Below are 21,579 nucleotides of genomic sequence, written 5' to 3'. Positions count from 1 at the left end.
TTCTTGAAGATATAATACTGCATTAACACATGCTGGAATGCATCTAATCTTTTGCTGCCCCCTGTATCTATAAATACCCTGAGAGTGACATGCAATTATCAAACATACAAACTTCCTCCAAAAATGCTGAAGATTTTCTTTGCCACTAAATGAAGTGTTACATTTTTGTGTCAAAATTTCATCCTATACATGCATATAGAAAAAGGTGAAAAAAACTCCCAGCAAATATTCTCACAAATGCCTAGTGCCAAGAGAATAAACGCTCAAAACAAGAAGTACTGCAATCCATTACAGCATTAAGAAGTCAATTTTTTGTCAGCTGTTAGTTCAGGTTCTGTTACAGATATCTATCTTAAGGAAAAGTAGTATTTCAGGAAAGCAAAAGAATTACCATACAATAAGATACAATTTAATTAATAGAAAGAACATGCTGAAGATAATGTCAACAAAAGGATATGATAATGATCATTTTAATGAGATAAATATGCCCTCATATCCCCAGTCAAAAATGCCCGAGGTCCATCTTGAGGCAAGCAGTGGCAAGAAACAAAGCCTTCCTTTCTACTGATGTGGGCAATGCTAAAGCTACAACAATTACTGGAATTCCAGTCAGGAAGGAGAGGAGGAACAAGCGATGCTTTAAGCTTCTGAGACAGATCAGGGCACGTTTCACTTCTGTTCCTGAATGCATCATTCCAGGGAAACAATCCCTGCCAGAACTCTCATGGGACAAGGCATCTCTGCAGTTGTTCATGCCTAACCCTCGAGATGGAGGAAAAATTCAACTTTAAACCTAAAATGGAAAGGGGACTGCTTTATTAGAGTCCAAATGCTCTTGACTTTACTATGTAGGTATTTTAGAACCTATCTCAAAATTCAGTGAAGTCATGAGGTTTTTAACAGGAAGACCCTTTATTTAAGTTGTGCAAGATAAAAAAAGTCTCACAAAATTCTTCCTGAAATTTTCCAACGCACTTCTACAGCAAAGTTGCAAATCAGTTTCAGAAGACTTCTTCCATGTACATCCCTGTTGAAGTCTAACACCAATTTATCCACCACATAAAGCTTTAAGGGAGAAAATAATGAATAAAAAATCAGTGCTTACCATAAGACTTGAAAGTTTACAATAGAAGAATAATACTGAAACTACAAGAAATCAAGAAAATAGCCCAAAGCCAAATAAAATTGCCTGTCCTCTTTTACACAGTATACTTTTCAACACCTGAAGAAAAAGTTAAAATGTCACTATGGGACAGTGCAGCAGCTAAACTGGCTGCATTTCAATTCCATTTCTACCTCTTCTGAGGGGAGGCTTACTAAGGAGCAGGTATTTGTCACGGTGTGACTTGGGTTTTGCCAATTTTAATATGTTTAATTTCTTTTAGAGATAGGATTTAGGAGTAAATGCAGGCCTAAAACTTAAAAAGGTACAGTAAGAAATTTATTAATAACACAAAAAGAATTCAGAATAAGATTCCTAAATTATTCCCTCCTCCCCTTTCCTTCATTCCACATTCCTTAACAACAACATACAGAGAACACTTCAGTCAGTTATCCACCCAAATAATCATTTCAGTTCACTTAAGAGAGAAAAGTCCCTTTTTCAGTCATGGCTTAGGGGGTGTCTTCACGTTCACAGTCTGCATCTGCCCGGGACCTACAGAACCATGAATTTTCCTTCCATTTACACAGTCCTTCCAGAGCTGTGTTATGGGTTACAATGTACACATGGGGTACCACTTTTAAAGGCAGGCTAGTGCAAAAAGCAAAATTCTCTTCATCTCCTTCTCTATCAAATGTCTCTGTTCATATTCCAGTCCCAAAACAGAGAGCTCAATCTCCCCAAGGCAAGAAGTCTTCTTCTGAAGCACGCCAAACCTCCCCAAGTATATTTCACAGTTTAAAGGAATTTTAGTGAAGTCACAATCCCCTCATAGCCCCACAAAAAAGGTTTTCAGCTACTTATCAGTTGCATCTTTTCAATCTCTTCCCATCAGGAACTTTATCTTCATTCCACTGACTTCTGTGGACTACATGCTTTATTTCTTCTCATTCAGGAGAGCTCAGGAGATCGAGTATCTTATCCACGCATAAAGAAGTTAAAATTGTATCCAGATCGTGAAGAAGCCACATGGGCAGTTAGAGGCCTCTTCTCTCAGAACAGGGAGGAGAGGGGGGAAAGGGAGAGCCTTTGGTGGCTCCCCGATCCCCCCCTCGGCTCGGCCATGCCACGTGGAGAGTCGAGCCCGGGCCGCGCGGGGCTGCCCCGGAGCCGTGCGCGGTCGGGGCCGGGGCCATGCAACCGACCCCACGGAGCCGGGGTCCCGAGCTGGGCCCCCCGCAGAACTGGGGTCCCCAGCCAGGCCGGAGCCCCGGCCAGGGACCCCCACACCTCCGGAAGCCAGAAGCAGAAAGTGAAAAGAGTCAATACGATCCACTGTAATTTGTGAAAATGAAACAACCGTCCATTGGTTTCCGAGCTGCCCATCACCAAATCAGCTCCCCCATTGGCGCCAGCAGCTCACAGGGGAAGCTCCCAGATTCGGGAGAGCCCCTCCCACTCCTCATGGAGCCCTCCCCGTGGCGAAATTCACCACTCTGCCCTAACAGGTGAAACCAACACAGTATTGTAACATTTTTCTAAGATAATGCTTTATATTTTTTATTATTTTCATCATCCAAGTTTCCTTTATCCGCTTGGAAAGGCCTTTAATGGATCTAAATAAGTGGAGAAAATTTGTCTAATATTAATGACAATTCTACAGGGTTGTTGCTGTAAGAAATGTAAATTAAGAGATTAGGTCTTAAAAGTTTTATTCACTGTAGTTTTAATAGGCCGTGCTCATCTTACCCCATCTTGATGATGGTGTTTCTAGGAACACTGAATGAATATTAAGAAAGCCTACCATGACTCTTGCTATGCAAGTACAGATTAAATTCTAAACTTTTAATCTCCTTATTGGATCCATATGGGGAAATTTGGTATGGCATCTAGGAATATGTCAGCAAAGATATGACAGAGGAGTTGCATCACATGTTTGACCAGAACACAAACACTGGTAGTTAGATCACAAGGATCAGAAGTTACATATTTGTTTTCAATACTAATGTGTGCAAAGAGGTACAGCTCCACTGATAGGTGTACATTAGCCTGTTTCCACATGCATATCCCAAATACAGATTATCAGTCCTCTGGGTCCAGAAAAGCATCCAGGTTTTGAATACTAATGCATTTCAGATGATGCAGGCTTTCTCCAAGCCGTGAAGCAGAAAGCAGGGCAGCACACAATGATGTATCATACAGACTTCTAAGGCCAACCTTAGCAAGGCAATTCAGTGAAATCCTACTACAGAGACGTTAAGAATTTTGCAAACATTTGGTGAAACAAAACTACAAAAAAACCCCTTCCTATTTCAGTAACCAGTATTTCAGTAGTTCTAATGCTCCCTAAATTATAATTTATTAAATCCACGCATATGGTACATAAGAATCCACTATACTTTTTCATATCTATTCAATACCACTAAAGGCACTACAGTGGTGTGGATAACAAGGCAAAATTAGGACTCAACAGCAATTCTGGAAAGCTTGTATGATCATTAACTAAATATAATCTTGTAGAGGTAAATTCTCAGGCACACAACACAGAGTCATCAGACTTAGTTTGTAAACCATGTCATGCAGAGACAATAGTAAAACTTCCCATCTGAGATAAATAGACTTGTCATCAAATACACCAGATAAAAATAATCTCCAAGAGTCACAGATGAAAAATCCATAATTAAGATCTACATGTAATGTACACTATATGGAAGGGAAATTCCTTTCTAAAATTATTCATTTCAGATTTGTGCTGCAAATACTTATTATACAAAATGCTAACTTTGGGTAATTTAAGTATTTGGGTCATATCTTGTGCTTCCCATATGTGACAAAGTCTCTTATTTGCTCATCTTAATTTAATAAACTTAACTACAGAAAATGTTTTCAAAAAATAGCTTACATGCAAGAAATATCAAGCACATTAAGTAAGAGTTTGATTAATGTATAGTAATCCATCAATTAAGATTAATTCATCACTGTTGATCATTACAGAAAATACAGTAGAAACCCAAAATAAGCAGCCATAAATCTACAAGCAATGAATTAGGGAAAAAAAATTAATTACCAAAAAAAAAAAAAAAAGTTCCTAACAGCTTAAAAACACCCATTCTGGATGGCTGAGGTCTGAAATCTGGCAGCCTGATTTCAGAACCCAGGAACACATTTCAAATCAAGTCAACTTCATTTTGTATACTGCAAGCAAAACTGACCATTTAAATCACACAACTGCAGTTCTGGAAATGACTATTTAGTATTAATTTCTGAACAGGCACTTATTTTTGATGTGTAAGAAATCATTTCTTGGCAACTATGGGCTAGAAGCTTTTATGCCAAGTTCACTTGTAATAGCATCTTCACAGATGGGCTTAAAAGAAGTCTAATAACAGTTATTGCATAGCAAACATAGTATCTCAATTTTTGATATGTTCCCCTTTATAGAAAATAATCTTGTTCTTAAATGACATCAGTGAAAATGCCACTAATAATAATTAACTTTTATTAAAAGTTGAGAACTAATACACATTTATTTAGGAGATGATGCTTCCTCTCCAATCCAGATTCCCTGTTTACATGAATCCTTACGTGCAAGAATTCATTCTACAACACTCCCTGCCTTGTGAGAAGGCACTCAGTAGATTTGCTAAAACCTACTCCCACACACAATATAATACAACACATTGGAGGATATAATCAAAACTGTTCTAGATAACCAATTTTTGTGGTGCAATGACTTCCAGAGCTGTAGTTATTAAAAAACCCAATACACTGGCACAACAGAAATGGTTACAACTTCCCTCTTACTTAAGAAATACCTTTTTTTTTTTTCCATAAACAAGTAGTACAATAGTTACTTAGTTTTCATGTAACCCTAACTAAAGCAGACTATTTTAAGTGTTTTTTGAAAGAAAAGTCTTCGCATTCAGACAGTATAATGTTACTCCCACTGAAAGCCACAGAAATGCTACTGCTGACCTCAGTGGGAGTAAGAGCAGTACCAAATGCTCCAACTTTCCAGATTTTCCACCACAATGTCTGTTGCACAGAAATGCAATTCAATCTCATCGTTAAAAGCCACAAACCAATAAGCAATCAAAATAAACCTAAAATTGCTTTATAAGTTAGCAGTCTCAGTCAATGAGTTGCACTTGTAAAGAAAATGACTAGCATTCTTCAGGGCTGACAAGCAATAAATTGAAAGCACCATCATTCTGAAAATGTATGGCTCTCCTGATTAAGGGTGACATAGTCTTTAAAAGGAATACAGAGAATACCCCATTTCTGAAACAAGAAATCAGTCTTAGACATGAAATCTCTAAAAAAAAACCCTTTGGTAATGATACGACAATTAGTATTGTTTGTATTTTCAGAGTACACAAAGCAGGAAGATTTTCAAAGCTGTATATTCCTTTCCTTCACAAATATACAGTAGAATAAAAACAGATACCTGTTTGTCATGTCTCTACAAAGAGAATTTCAACTGATGCCTTACACCTTTTCACATAATTCTGAACAAAGGCTGTTTGGTGAAAGGTAACACCTTCTGTTCCCGTTACTCTATTCCCTTTTACCCCTACAATAATTTTCTTTTGCTCTAAATACTTTGCTGAAATACAAATTTCACCTCAGGCTGACTATCATAGTGAAAAATCCCCTAAGAAATCTCCCACCTCTTCTATACTGCTTAGGATATTCAGAAGTAGTTTTCAGTTCTGCTTGTACATGTGGAAACTGTATTCCCATCTTTACTCAAAAATCTACTTTCCTTAAAAAAAATTTAAAAGAAGACTAATAAAAAGAAATAAAAGCTTTTAGAAGATTGAATTATTCAATCATTTTTATTCATTTAGCAAGTACAGCCATATTTTGCTTGTTCTCATTTAAGAGACCAGGTTTTTTCTAAAATTATATTCCTTTATACCAATGCAAGTGACTTGTCCTTGTGTAAGGAAACTTCTGTCTGGTTAGGCCTCAGGAATAACTTCTCAGATCAGTAATACAAATTAATAAACTGCTTGCTCTTTGCCCAAGTTGATTGTGCTGCTCTGCCAAGGGCCCTTCTCTTACAGCAGGGAGGCTCTGGGGCAGCAAGACCCCACCCCACCATGCCTGGAGGTAACCACTGACTTCAGAACATTCCCATGCCACAGGGAGCTCTCAGAACAACACCAAGTGAAATCTGTCTGTACAGCTGAACACAAAACTGAGGGGCTGAGAAAGGGCAGTCAGGAGGTGGGAAGTCAGCTCACCTCTGACAGCAGTAGAACAAAACATCTTGACAAGGCCCATTTATAAAGTTTTGGAAGCTTTATTATTAGCTACATTATATGCAATTGATTATTCTACATTTTGATTATAACAAACACTTGTTTTTATTTGGTGATTTGGTATTCCAAGCAGGCTAATTCAAACTCTTGCATATTTTAGCCATACTCAGTTCAAAAGTCCTTCTGTTTGAGAGAAAGGTCATTACAGGCTATTACTATAAGAAGAATTTAGCCTTTTATCACTGTATTGCTGGCTAACAAATGTCAACTGTGAGACTGCTACTTTTTTTAACTTTCTATTTACTGTCACAGACAATTTTGCTTTCTAGAGTTCATACACACAAAAACATATAATAATAAAAAACACAAATACATGTAAAAAATTTTGCCAACACTTACCACCCTTTCAGGCGAGTTGTTAGGCCCCTCCCCTTGTTCATAAAGCACAATTCAGTTATGGGTATCTCTGGAAAACACAAGAGGCAGATCAAACTCTGTAACTAGTGTGACTAATGGCTCATTGACCTGAGGAATGAGACTACTTCCTATACAGTTCATAGCCCAAACACCTGCCAAAACCACACTGCTGTCCCTAGTTCAAAATAGCTGAAGTCAAGGCCTTCATCAGTCTCTAGAGTTCCTACTTCCCAAAATCAGAGTTCAAGGCTAAAAGGTCTATCTGGTTTGAATGCTCTACTACATGGAAAAGTTTCGATTTAAAGCTTTGAGTCATAAAGTCACACTGAGAGGGATTTACAGCAGCAATTTAAGTAACGAATCTCACAAATTATTAGGGGCTGTTTTGTTGCGGGGGGGTGACTGTTCTGGATGAAGAGTGCTCAACTACAAAGCCTCACCTGAACTCACTAATGCCAGACAAAACTAACACTCCTCCACAAAGGATGTATGTGAACTCAGCGGGAAAAATAGCCTCTTATATCTAAGAAACTTATTTTTAAGTGATCTAGCAAACACAAACACAACTACCAGCACTCCGTTTTTATGAAGGAAGACTTTGGGGTTTGTTCCCCAATTGTCATTTTTGGCTGCCTCCCAAAATCTGTATCTTCTCCCCAGGTGTCATCACCTTTCACAGTAAATTTTATGTTTCATTTCACAATTTATGCATTGTAAGACAACGCTAAGTCTCGACAGTAATTCCAGGACCTTTAGGATGACACAATGAAAATCTAGCTAATTACTAACAGGATGCTTTATTTATCTTCAACTCTGATAAGTAAATGCTTTTAAGTGCTGCAGAACAAAGGAGAAACAACATCACAAACACACAAGCAAGTAGAGCACGTACACGGAAATTCAGTTTGTCACAAAATAAAATTCATTAAAAGGGTCACATTGTTCCAGAAACAGCACTGAGGGAGATGGTCTAATAAAAAAATGTGTTGAATCAGTACAAATCCAACCTCAGGCAAGAATTTTCCTCAAAAGTTTCATTTTTATTAGTAATTCAGACTTTGCCTGATGAGCAATTCAATCCAGAAGTCAGAAGCAAAATCTTGCCAATGCTTGCCCTTTTAAAAACATTTTTCCAAAGATAAAAATGAACACACAATTTCCTCTAAACCAAAAGAAACACAGTTATAATAATAATCAGAAACAATATTAAACAGACATCAGTATGATATTACTACATATTAAAAAACGCCACTAGTAGCTTGATTAGATTTTAAAACATAGCAACAAATCCTAAACCACACTTCTAAATCTATTTTTAATTCAATATGTCAATCCTGTATGAGCCATTTTAAAAGCTTCTACTCTCATAACAAGCAGAAAATTGTGGCCTGCTATAAAAGTAAATAATCAGTGAATTTCTTAATGATGATGTAAGAAAAACAGAAGTTGACAGTAAGCTGATTTAATTTAAGTTTTTAATAAATCGAGGTACCACTTGAGCTACAAATCTGGACACCTTGCTACCTACACATGCCTGTAAAACCTAAGAAGAGTTCAGGAAGAAATTATAATTATCCATAACTTACATTTATGTATGCTATAACTTTTTCTCTTATGAGCAACTTTGCTCAAAAAGTGTATTTGACATTCTGGTAATTTACATTTGATTAAAAATTCGTCTCTTTTCAGCATCTGAAGATGTTCATAGGAAGAGAAATTCAAGTGAACCGTAAAAATTTTTGATGAGATCACCTGCTATTAAAACAGATTCCTAACTTTTTGCAAAGTCATATTCTTAAAATTGCCAGGGGTGTGGATTCAGTGTGATTTTGAATATCTCTGTACACAGCTGAGTAAAACATTAGTTAAGTCAAGCAGCAGAGCAAGAGAACAAGCTTTCCAGCCTTCACTCATAACCTTGTTTAAAAAGCTTAGTCTGCCAAACTCCAGGTCCCACAAGGTCTGAACTTCTCAGGAACCAAGCCAAGCTTGAAACTACCATAGTAGTACAAGTGGAGTTGTCTCTTGAACTTCAACCAGTATCATGCCTTAACACACAACAGTAAGCAGAGGAGAAATGATGGGAGTAGAGTCTGTCATGAGCTTGAACAAGCTCCACTCTGCCAGACGAGAACTAACGAGTCTACACTGATGGCAGGAAGGAGTCTTGTAATAGTTTCTTATAAATATTCAACAGATCCACCGTGGCAGCAGCTCCAAACAGAGTGAAGGGTGAAGGTCTCTTAAAGAGCAGCTCTAAGCATAATGCAGCCAATTCTGACTGGAACCTTATGCTGAACCAATGCCAGCTGACAAGGGCATCACCTTCTATTGATGCTGAAAATGATGACTTGGTTCAAAAATTGTTCCGTTTTGCTGCCATAAATTTAACAGCTCAGGCTTTGTCCCCACGAGATGAGTAAAACATGCTCATTAGGTAACCTGCTTCCAGAAAGACAGGATTTTAAACAAAGGCTAAGCACCTTTATTTTAATATTACAAATATGTCTTCAAATATGTCTGCTTTAATGCAGACCAGTTGTTGAGGTGCAAACTGAGCACAGCTCTCCCAGTCCCACAACTGCCACAGGACATGTTCTCCACAGAACATGGCTCTGACAGAAGTTACAGGTAACATGAAATATGTCCACAAAAGCACTGAGCAGACACACAGCTCAATGCACCATCACAGCAATTCTGAGGCTCTTCAAAAATGTGCACAAATAAAAGGAAATAATTTTCACTTTGTTTATGCAGTCTAGCAGGCAGGACAATTATGAATTATTTTAGAAACTTCTTTCAGCTTGTCCAAAATACTTACTGCACATTGTTTTCATCTTCCTAGTTAAAGACATGCCAATGTCAGACAATATCTGTTACAATCAATTTGGATTTACTATTCCTACCCGCTGTCCCAAGTCTAACCAATAAAGAAATATTGAACAAAAAAGGGGATGAGAGTATCCAAATGCCACAAAGATAAGCAGGCAGTTATTTCTTACTCTGAATGCAGTACCAAAAACTCCAGAGGCCAAAATGTTCCAGCTGAGCTAACTGTGGTTTCCTGCTGCTGTTACCAACATGGCACTGTAGAAAAGTAACTGCAAATATTACTTACAAAGTACAAAATAAAAGCAAACAAGTATGGAAAAATATATCTAATGGAAGAAGCGTATCTTCTGGCAAAAACAAAACTCATTAGAAGATTATGTTCAATGTAAGTCAATATGCTTTGAAGCCAGCTGTATAAATTGACAGTGGAAGCGTTACATTTGAATAAACCTCTTAAAATTCTTCATTGCAGTAATGGCAGAAGTTTGATCTTAAATTTTAATTTAAATAGATAGAACCAAGTTGGTTAAAAAACACAAACTGCAGTCTCATAAATGCAGGTGCTAATGGTGCCCTCAGACCGGCACCCACATCCCAGCCTGACTCAGCTCTGTCCATCCAGCTCCCCCTTCACAGCCAACACAGGCAAGGGGAAATTCACTGCTGCGTCATCCTCACTGGTGAGAAACAAAGGGAGGTGGTCTTGCAATCCTGGAACTACTTTCTGGTTTTTTCACAGCAGACACAGAACAGTGAGACTGGAAATACCCCTGGATATCACATGGCAACTTTCCTGCTAGAGCCAACTTGAGCAAGTTGCACAGGATCTTCTCCAGTCAGGTTTTGAAAATCTCCAGGAACACGGTTGCTACAATCTCTGGCCAACTTGCTCCAGCATTCAGTTCACAATTAACATCAATTTTTTCCTCAGTTTCTGACTGAAATAACACTCCTACACTTTGTACCTGTCAGCCTATGAGGCTGTGCTGCCTGTTGTAATATTCTTAATCAGCACAAGCTGCTTAAATCAATGAGCTCCAAAAATGACAATGAGATGTATAACCATGAAATTTATTGACCATGCCTGCATGCATTAGTAATCACACAGTATGGCCTCTGGGTCCAATAATGCAGAGAGTTGGATTCCTTCATCTTCCAATGACTGCTCTAAATTCCCCAGTCACACAAGGACACACAAAACAAGCACACATTGGTTTTAGTCCTAGATACGATACCTACTTTAAACCAGTTGGATTTTGTCTTGTACATACTCAGTATGTTCCTCTCAATTTCATAGTATCAAAGGTATTTTAAACAGCTTCTCAGATAATCTACTACTAATACTCCTTGCCTCAAAAAATACGTTCAAAAACCAGTTTTTCAGAGGGGATCTGTGAGAAACTTGTATGAACTCAGGGCTCTTGAGACTTCAATCAGAAATCAGTCACTTGATTTCATGTGAAATGACAAGCATGCACAAGCATTTTTTTTGTTCTCTGTCACAAAAGTCTCAAGTGACATTTGCTGTAGGAAGGACAATGTTAACAGCCAGTGAAATGTCAAAGGTTTCCCAAGGAAAACTCAATTCTGTTCATGCTTCCACTCTTAAAGCACTGAAGTAATTCCTGTGTACTCAGTCAAACCACACCTGGGTAAAGAAGGAGGAAATAAATATCAGGTGTTAATCACTAATACTAAGATTGTGGAACTGTTGCATTTGTGCATAATGCCTTTCTTATTACACATTCTCCAAAATAAAATGCCTTGAGTGATTTTTCCCCGATAGAATTTTCCAAATGGCTGTAAATGCTTTATATCAGTGCAGCTACCGAAGTCTCTTATTTTAGAGTACAAGATTGATAATTAAGTCAGCCTATTTCAGGGTCTTCCCCCTCCCTCAGCTTCTTCATTACAGCTATTTTCATTCTGGACTCTCCACACACTCTGTGCACCTGTAATCAGTATCTACATTGTATTAGTAGGATCCTCCTAATTAGATTTAATTTCTTCAAGTGAGGAAAAAAGTGACATGCTAAGCCTGCCAGTTCTTTGAACAATGTCCTAGAAGGTCAAATAGTGTGTATATAAGGGCTTTGTGATCCATTTGACACAAGGAAGATAAGACTGGTCAACATTTTAGATGCCTTCAGTAATGAAAAGCAAAGTAACTGGTATTGATTCCATTCACATCAATCTCAAAATGGTAAACAAAATAATTATATCCTCTGTATAGCAGTCTCATGGGTACATGCAGATATACTTAACAGATTACAGACAGAAGACAGCTCATTTAAATCAGACACTATGTGAAATTCTAGTTTTCTTAGCTGAACTAATATGTAGACACTAAAGCTTCTGAAATCCCTATGTATTTAACCAAAACCAGAAACTGTCAAATCAGTACTTTTCCTACAGATTATAGCTCCACAATTTGTCCATTTCTGAAACAACAGAAATACCTACCTGTATTACTGTTTTCGAAGGTTTTTACAGTTTTAAAATATATTGGTTTAGCACATGAAAGAAAAAACAACTTTTAAAATATCCCTCCCTCCTGTGTGAGACCAGCTGCTTTCCCCTAGACTTCAAGCTCTTTTCACAAGAAATAGTTGTACTTATCCTGTACTTCTTATTAGTCTTTCCCTGTTTTTGTGGTACCATGAAAACTATACCCCACATTACTTTAACACATCATGGGCTAAAAGGCTTCTCTCCCAGGCCTTGCTGTCTGCATCACTGGTGGAATCACGCAATTCAATCACATACACTCCAAATCCTTGCCTGACAGCCTCCTCGTCCCAACTGCATTACTGCGACAGACACATCTGCATTTGGCACCTGCTAAGTTCTTTCACTACCAGGATCAGTAGCCAATTTCTTTGGCTAAACACTGCACCTTCAAAACACAGCAGTATTTACTCATTATTGCACAGGCAGTAAGCCTGTAGTACAAAAAAAAGAAAATTTATAATAAGCCAATACATAGCCTTATTTATGCTTAAAATGTCTACTGCCAATTATAGGACATTTCTCAGCCCAATTCTGTGTTTTCTAAAGGTAATACTACATAGAAAGGCTACTGCATTTTAACATGAGTCATTGTAGTTCTTGAAATAGTGATACATAAAATAACGTTAAAAATTACAGAATCTATACCTTCTGTTTCCATAAAAAGGAAATTTCTCTGCATTGCTCCCCTGCCTTGGTATATCTTTAATGAATTTCAGAACATTTCAACGTTAAAGACCTTCCTAATCCCTTGTTGGCACAGAGAACGACCTTCTACTTCTTTCTACATTCAGATGCACAATGCAAAGCAAATTTTTCATTTAGGACATATAAATGGTTAATGAAAAGGAGCAAATACAAGGTCAAAACAATATGGGAAAGTAAAACACCTTGTAGAGCAGAGTTTAAGATACTGACAGTTCCCTTGGCCAATGTTAAGGTTACCAACATCACCCTCCTACAGAGAGGGAAATGAGAAGAATTTGCTAAATATAGCTAGAGCTGGTTGGAAGGATGCCTATCCTTATTTGTGCATTCATCTGTTTAATTGTGGGCAATATAGTCCACTAGATAGCCTGAAGCAAGTGTAGATGTTCAATAGCCTCTGAATTATACAACTTCAACTGGAGATTGGACTTAATTACACAGTTTACATCAGTATAAATGCAAACTTCATATTTTGAAAAACTCTCCACAGCTGTACCTACCTCAATTATTTTCTCAGGTTTTGGGAAGGTACTAAATGACTTCAAAACAGCAGTTTTAAACAAGGATGGTAAGAAAGGCCATTAAATTCTTGCGTTTATTGTATGAGCTTGTCTTTGAAATCCAATTGCATACATATGCATACATACAATACAGCATACTCATATGCTGACATCAAAAATCAAGTTATATGCTCAGAGCTTCTTAAAGTTTGGTAGTCTGTGGAGAATGACCTTTTTCTTAAATTGATCTGTATGTGCATTTTTTAAATCATTAAATAATTTAAATATACATGTCACTACCTACCTCTTACCGAATTAACCCATCTTTATTTGTAAATAAAGCTGTAATAATCACACAAACCTGAAAGAATCAAGTCAAGGAAGTTTATACATCTATGATCTAAGCTTTCAAAAGGATTCCTAAACCCTTGGTTTCAGTAACAATATTGTAAAGAAATATAATGGAATGCAATGGGCACTAGGTACCTAAATCCCTTTAAGAGTTTGGGCCTAAATTCCTCATAGATCACTGAAGTCTCAGCCAAGGTATCAATTTATTTATATATGTAACTGAGATTCTCTCATGCTCCTTTTATATTTATAATAAGCTTCAGTTCAGTTTAACATTAGCTCTTCAGAACCTTAAATACTAAGGTTCTTAAAAATCAGAATTATCATATTGCTTCTCTGCTTCTAAAACAGTGTAAAGTAGTTTGTGGCATCATAAATGAAATGAGGTGGTTGTTTCCTTGACTAGATAGATGAGCATAGATTGGGACTCAGAAACCCCACCATCAGCATCGTAAGTAGTCTGTAAAAGCTGAAGACTATTTATCACCTGCAGGAATATAACACAATGAAACATAGGAAAAAAATTGTTGTAACCTACAGAGGTTTCAAACTTATGGACTGTACAATTCAATAATCTTCCATCGTCACACTGCATTAAAAACAGCACCTTACCCTCCACCTCTAAAATACTGCTTCAGGAGAGGGAACACAATTTTGATTTCCATAATCCTCCAGCCTGCAGCAAGGAAGTGCCTTGGTCCTGAATCAGAACCCACAGGATTTTAGCAAGTGCTATTTCTGCTTGTAGTAAAATCTTCAATATGTAATTTACATCTTGATATGTCATCATTTCTTGGTATTTAACTTAGTAACAGCTTCTCTAAAGCAGAGATTCTATTACATAAATTATGGAAGTAACAGACTGGGTGTAGTGGAGACAGCATAAATTTCTGAATCAATACAAAATATGTCCCCAGTAGTAGTTGTTATTCTATGCAGGTATGTTATTGATTACAGTCATAATGGTCTCACTTCAGCTGCCATCAATAACTCACTACTTGTATTGTCACACTGAATTAAAAAAGAACCAGTCTAAAAATATGAGAAGTTATACCAGCATGGCATGAGCCAGCCTGTGGTGCAAAGAAGCAAAACACTGCCAGTTTAAGTCAGGATTTGTGTTTGACACTTTACTTGACATTACAGTGGTAAAACAAACTCAAATGTGAACCTTATTCAGGACAAAAGAGTATGTGTCAAACATTCCAGAAAACCTTTAAATTTATGGATCCTGTATATAATAACAGTTTTCAATACCTTGGGACCATTAGAATACTGTTGTACTGTTATGAAAAACTGAATCAAATTTTTTGTGAGTGGTTTTCAGTATTTTGCTGATGAACATGACTGAAGCTTCCTTGCATCAGATTATGAATTGTAGAAGGAATGTTAGATTATTTCAACTTTTTAAATTCCTAATTTTGGAAGATAGTCTCCATGAAATACCCGTATTTACCACTCAGCAGAGATGTTCACAAAGCGCCAGTTAGAAGACTTGATACAACCTCATAGACTGGATCAGTCTCCAGAGAAGTCTGTCAGTTTCCACTGTTTTAATCCACAGCCGAAGTGGCTGCACTTTCTCAATCAGGCATCCAATTGACATGCCTAAAGTCATTGTAGCTACCCCAACTTAAGTGTCACATCTGAGACTCTCCTTCCCCAAGACTGTCAGCACTTTATGAGCTATATTTTAAGTCACGCTGCAATTTGCTTTGCTCTGGGGAACCTCTGCAAGCTTTGCTACTCTGCATACTGTCAAAAAGATTATCATTCTCCCCTTTAAAACCTGCAAAAATTAGACTATCCAGAATCATTATACACATTCAACTCTCATCAAGCTGTGAATCCAGTAGCCATGGACACTGTTGATAGTGAAACATCGCAATACAGTTTCTCACCAACAGGATAATCCAGTAAAAAGTCTGTGCCATCACTTCTATCACTGGTCTGAATAGCAGTTACTTAAAATTTTATCACTACATAACCCAAATTAACCAAAGAACATTTACTGCAATGAGAAGGTTCCATGGAGGTATTCCAGCTCATGGGCAGAACTTCCACCACCAGAGCAGATGAAGAAGAAGCAGATAAATTACTGGAAACAGCAGGTCTAGCTTCACTTACTTTACATTGCAATGAATGTAGATCAATTAATAAAAGACATTTTAATGCAGGAACAATTTAAGGCAACATTTTTCTGTACAAAAAACCCCATGATCATTCCTTTAACGAGAGCAGAAATAAGAGGGGAAGGTAACTAAGCTTAGAGCAGAAAAAAGGCATTTGTGATACACAAAGCCCAGCTCCTGTAAATCTACTGCTCAGCACCTCAATCATTCAATATCACTGCACATGTAAGAATTCTTACACAGATTACTTCATCAGGTAATTCCAACTATATCCAATCAGAATGCAGGTCTTGGTATCGAAGTCCACTCTCAAGGATAACAGTGCAAAGGAAGCACTAATGCCTAATTCTAGACACCAAATTACTAGGTTCTGAAAGAAATAAGCAAAATAATAAATATTTGGAGTTCACCATAACAACAAAATGTCAGGACTTACCCCAAACTGATTTACTCACTTCTTTCCCCTCGCTTGCAATGTTTAAGCTGCAATTCTTGAATAATACATTTCAGAAGACAGTAAATGCTTCACAACTCTTAAATAAACCATAAGCAGCTAAATGGTACCCGTTCTGGAGGACAAAGGCCTGTTGCTAAAGCACTAGACTTCAAGTTTCTAATGGCTTATGACAGCAATAACAAGCCAAACAAAATAAATAATAAAAATGAAATAGTGAAAGATACCTTGACAGTGTCCTTTTAATTTTCAGCCAACTTGAGATGTCATGTAAGCACTGAAGCAGCAAAGAGGTGATACTGCTTAGACAGCAAAATCTCAATTCCTCTCTGACCTAGAAATCAGAAACTAATAGATTAGTGGTGCACTGGTGTGTATCTGCACAATATCTCATGGAAACCCTGTCGCAGCTTCTGAAACAAAATGCATGTGCTCTGAGATGCAGAAAAAGCATAACTATAAATAACATCAACTGAAGCATGCACAGAAGATTTTGACAACCCAGTCAAGGACCTTATGGAACAAAAATCCCAAATTGTCTAAGAAAGCCATCACATCTGAAGAGATGAAGCATACTGCATGTAGCTCAGGAACAGAAACGTCTTCCCCAGTGCCATACAAATTGGAGAGTGAGACAGAGGAACAATCCTGCCCATGTGTTGCCAATGGATCTCAGTACCTTGTAATACTGCCAGCAGCACCACCACTAAACAACTGGTGGATGAGAAATACCTTCTTGGACCACTTAGTCTGAAATCCGTGATCTAAACACTACGATTTTACTCTAAATATATAGTCCAAATATATATTTGACTATAGTCACAAACTACTCAACTTATCTCAAGGTAATTTAATATCAGTTGATTATAGAGCATTAAGTCTTACACAGAGATGTTTATCTATATGGAACAAAAAAAATCTAATTACAAAGCAAAATATATATAAATGTATATATACACACACATATATAAATGCAGCTGTCAATTTTTACAGATTTTGATAAAGTAACCTGTAAAAAAAAGTGAAGCCAGTCACTTTAAGTGTATAATACTACTCTAGTTAAGATTCATTATTTTCAGAAAGGCACATTTGTTCCAACAATGGTAAGCTCCCAGTAATGACAACACTGTAAGAAAATACATGTCCTTTGTAGGCTTTGTAGGAATGAGGAGTAAGTAGATATGAGCTTCATTAACTAAATCAAAGCATTCTCTACAAAAGGTTAAAATATTTAAGAATGCCACCCATATATACATTCATACTGGGTATCTTACACATTTTTTATCCATAAGATTAACTGATATTCCAAGAAAAGCATTTCTTTTGGTGGGTCAAAATGTCAGACTACCCTGAAACAGTGGCAATCAATGAGTCTCATCAGGACTCCAAAATATTATTTTGTTTGACCACTGTAAATAAATTAATCATGAGTAATAGATGCTGTCCACTTACTATTAAATGATTAGCTATTTACAGACAACACACCAAATGCTACTTGAAACTGTGAATGCCAGAGGGTTGACTGTCAGGCTTTCAAAAGATTGGGTATTACTAAATTAAGCTGTCTGTTCTTAGAATGTTGCGCAAAACCAGTCACAAAAATAACTGTATTCACTAGAATTAGCTATTTCACTTACATGCTACTTAAAACATATGTGACCTAAGCTAATGCAGAAAATGTAGACCTCTGGAACCTCAGCAGAGTGCACCAGAAGTAGCTTTTCAGTTTGTTTTGGATGGCCTGGGAAATGCAAGGGTAGGAGCGAAAAGGACAAGCAGGGAACAGAACTCTTGCACCACAGTTTTTTGAGGCTGGCTTCATTTTACACAAGTTAGCTGAAGGAAATAAAAGCCACTTCATTATCTAAGGTGCTCAATTGGTTACCTGCCTTGCTTCAGCTGACAGGTAGACCACATCCTACCTGAAATTTAAGAAAATTTGCCTGCTCTTATTTTAAAGATTAAACCCATGATACCACTAATGCCCTTCTCTGAAGAAAACATGTTTGTCAAGTTATATGTGTATTCTGAATGTCTTGCATTATGGAAAAACACTTTTTCTAGAAATAGGTGGATTTTAATCTTAAAAATCTCACTGCTAATCTAAGGAGACACAAATGAAGTCTGAATAAGGTAACTGTATGCAACACATGTGAAATTTATTCCCTATCCACATTGGTATAACCCTAGAGTAGGCCTTTACCTCCTCATTCTGTATAGGCAGACAAGAAAGTAAAAAATTTGACCTAACTGCTTTGAAGGTAACTCTGCTGGCTAACAGGATGCCCCCACACCTGACAGAATATTGTCATACTCTGGTTAACCCGGAAAGACACAAGCCAAATGTAAAATCACACTCAGCTGCTAAAGCATTTGTTTACAATGTCTGTGTCAATGATTTATACTCACACAATAAAATATTAAGAGCAACAAACTATAAACCTGGTAGCACAAGAATTCTAACAGGTTTTCCTTGGAGTGTTTCAATAATGACACTACCCAAGATCCACCAAAAGCACTGCAGATATAACATGTTGCATTACATAAAACCAAGTACAGAAGTTTAGTTTTATATAACTATAATATGCATACAGATGGTTGTCAGGACAAGATATCTAATCTAAACCACAGTTTGTACAAAATTTGAAGTATTAGCAAAGGCAAGAATTTTGCCATTTCTAGTACAGTGTCCTAACTCAATAAAATGGGAAACTCCCTCTATTTGTAGCTCTTATTGATTCTTCCAATATTAAAAACTTTCTGACACTGAAATAATTTGCACAGATCTTGAATTAATAGATGAAATTCAAAGAAGGGAATTATATTTTATCTATTTTTAGCCAAATAGCAGGTCAAAACTATGGTTATATTATTTGAAATTCAGTTATTTATGTTGACAGCAACTATGGCATAAAAATAAAATAAGCCAAGTCCACTTTATAAAGATCACCAATGTCAAATAAAACCCAATCTATGATCTCTGAACAATACACAAGGATAAACCATGCAGTGAAAATATGCAGTCAAACTATTGTCCTTACAAATCATGCCTTCCTAATGCATTCCTTCAGCCAAGCAATGGGAAGATAAACCCATTTGCCTAATGGAGCATATAATTTAAATATTTCAGACAAGAACTGACAGAGATGCTGCTTTAAATAAATTTAAGAATCAACCATCCAAATACCTTCTGGGATGAAGACCCCAACATAGTTCACAAGTAATTTTTTCCATACAAACTCCAAATTCTCCAGCCCCTGCAGTTACTTTAATCATCGTGCATACACTGCATTACTTTATTACAACAAACCTCTTCCTTTTCTTCCATAAGAGATTTAATATGAGGCTGCATTTTTTTTCTCTTTTGCAGTGCCTTGCAACATTTCTAAAACCACTAAAATTTCACATTTTACTACTGCACCATGCAGTCCTGCATAATTTTGTAAACAAAATGTGTGTAAATTTCTGGAGCCTTAAAGGACTAGCATATTCAGCAGATTGCAGCACCCGATCCACAGGAAGTTACAATCAGCCAATGTCAATATTCTGTCATTTAGAAGCAGGATTTTTTACCTTAAAACACTTCGATTAATACAAATCATCAGAGCTGTTTCCCGCCTCCCCCCCCCCCCCCGCAAAACTTGTGTTTAGGGTTTAACCTACTGGTACGGTAACAGGTCTTCACTCGATAAAAAAAATCTGCTTAGCTTTCAACATGTTATGAATCACGCTTTGCATTGTGACGTACCTAAAGGCACAACAGTACAGCGTAACAAGCAAAGTGTATGTTTTAAGAATTCCTCCTTTCACACACACAAACAAGTGCCTACATGAAAAAAAAAAAAAAAAGCAAGAAAGACAGTCTTTACTGTTTCATGTTCATTAGAAGTGAACATCTCAAAGAGTTTTTCAACTTCTACGAACGCCAGATTTTAACCGTGGACCTCAATACCGCAGTGAAAGCGAAAATTAAAAAATAACCCCTAACTCTGGCTTTTAAGTCTGTAATGGATGTCGCGTGTGCGAAAAAATAGGTTAGTTTTGTTTGATCTTTGCTACAAAGAGGCTCATCTCCTATGCATGCCACAAATAACCTGAGCAATGACTTCCCTCCATGACACGAGCTGCCCATCATATTGCAGGATTATTACAATGTTGGTTTGTTTAGGGGTTGCTTATGTCTGTGGCTTGCGTATATAATTCAGGTATTCGCATACATCAACTCCTCGTTGCGCATCTCACAATAAACTGATGAAAGCTGTTAAACCTGAACCAGCAACCTTTAGCAAACAAAGAAGTCTAGCCCAGAATCGTGATAAAAAAATCACCCCAAAACGTACTACACCCTTCAAGAACCTCACAGAAAATAGCCCAGCAACCTCATTCATTTCTCCCAAGCCAGCGATCTGCTCACCATCTCCGTCTTATTTCTCTGTCTTCAGCTTATTTTCCTTGCTGCTACTGGCTTCAAGGAGGCGGCGTACAAAAAAAAAAAAAAAAAAAAAAAAAAAAAAGGAGAAACGTTAAAAAAAATAAAAAGGGAAAAGGGGAAAGACCCCCAAGTGTTCAATACACCGCTGGGCAGGCGCTGGGCAGCATGTCAGCCCCTCGTCTTCCTCTCCCGCTCCCCGCGCAGGAGCCGCTCCCGGCGTGCCCGCCCCGCGGGTGCCCGTCCGTCCCCCGCGCGTTCCCCGGGAGAGCGCCCGGGCTGCACCGGCTCCTCCCGCCTGCTCACCCACCGAGGCAGCCGAGTAGTCGGAGCCCGGCTGATTTTCCCCTCCCACCTCCACATTCCTATTTACAAAGGGTATCCGAGACCATCTTTATCCAACGGGCGGGTGGGGGAGGAAGGAGGGGGAGGTGGAAATACTCATTAACCCTTTTCTTGCATTTACCTTTTCTACTGTGATTTTTGGAGCACACAGGGGAATTCCCTTTCTCTACAGAACACGAGACTCGTTGCCATCGGGCCCGCGTGATTCCCGCTCCCGCACCCCGGCTTGGCCGCTGACGCTGCTCCTGACGGCCCCAAGGCCGCTCCAGAAAAAAGGTCCAAGGGCGCGGATGGAAAACCCGCGCCCAAACTATTGCTCGGAAAACAACCGCAGCGGCCCGCGGGGAGACGGGAGCGCCCTGCCCGGCCAGACCATGATGCCACCGCCCGCCCACCTCTTTTTGTTTTGGTGGTTTTTTTGGTTTGTTACTTTTTTTTTTTCCCCGAGCAGGGCACATTCCTCAACACTCGCACCTGGGGGGCAGGAGCGCGGGAGGCGTGAGGGGGCGTGAGGGGCCCCGCGCCGTGCCCGCG

The 21,579-nt window shown here is 38.1% G+C and overlaps 1 protein-coding gene across 2 annotated transcripts in view; it reads right to left on the bottom strand.

Annotated features, from left to right (window-relative positions):
* The window catches only part of ARVCF (ARVCF delta catenin family member), a 244,260-nt gene extending 223,464 nt beyond the window's left edge, over positions 1-20,796 (bottom strand). Inside the window, exons 1-3 of one of the 2 annotated variants that reach the window (XM_056504005.1) lie at positions 20,686-20,796; positions 16,499-16,605; positions 6,769-6,835 (exon numbers count right to left, since the gene is read on the bottom strand). The gene's annotated coding sequence lies outside the window, so the exon portion shown is untranslated. The remainder of the gene's footprint in view (positions 1-6,768; positions 6,836-16,498; positions 16,606-20,685) is intronic. The other variant, XM_056504007.1, reaches the window with a different exon arrangement.
* Positions 20,797-21,579: the final 783 nt, after the last annotated feature.

The sequence above is a fragment of the Oenanthe melanoleuca genome, chromosome 15 (genome assembly GCF_029582105.1).
Source record: "Oenanthe melanoleuca isolate GR-GAL-2019-014 chromosome 15, OMel1.0, whole genome shotgun sequence".
NCBI classification, from domain to species: Eukaryota; Metazoa; Chordata; class Aves; order Passeriformes; family Muscicapidae; genus Oenanthe; species Oenanthe melanoleuca.
This window is presented reverse-complemented; position numbering and strand designations above follow the sequence as displayed.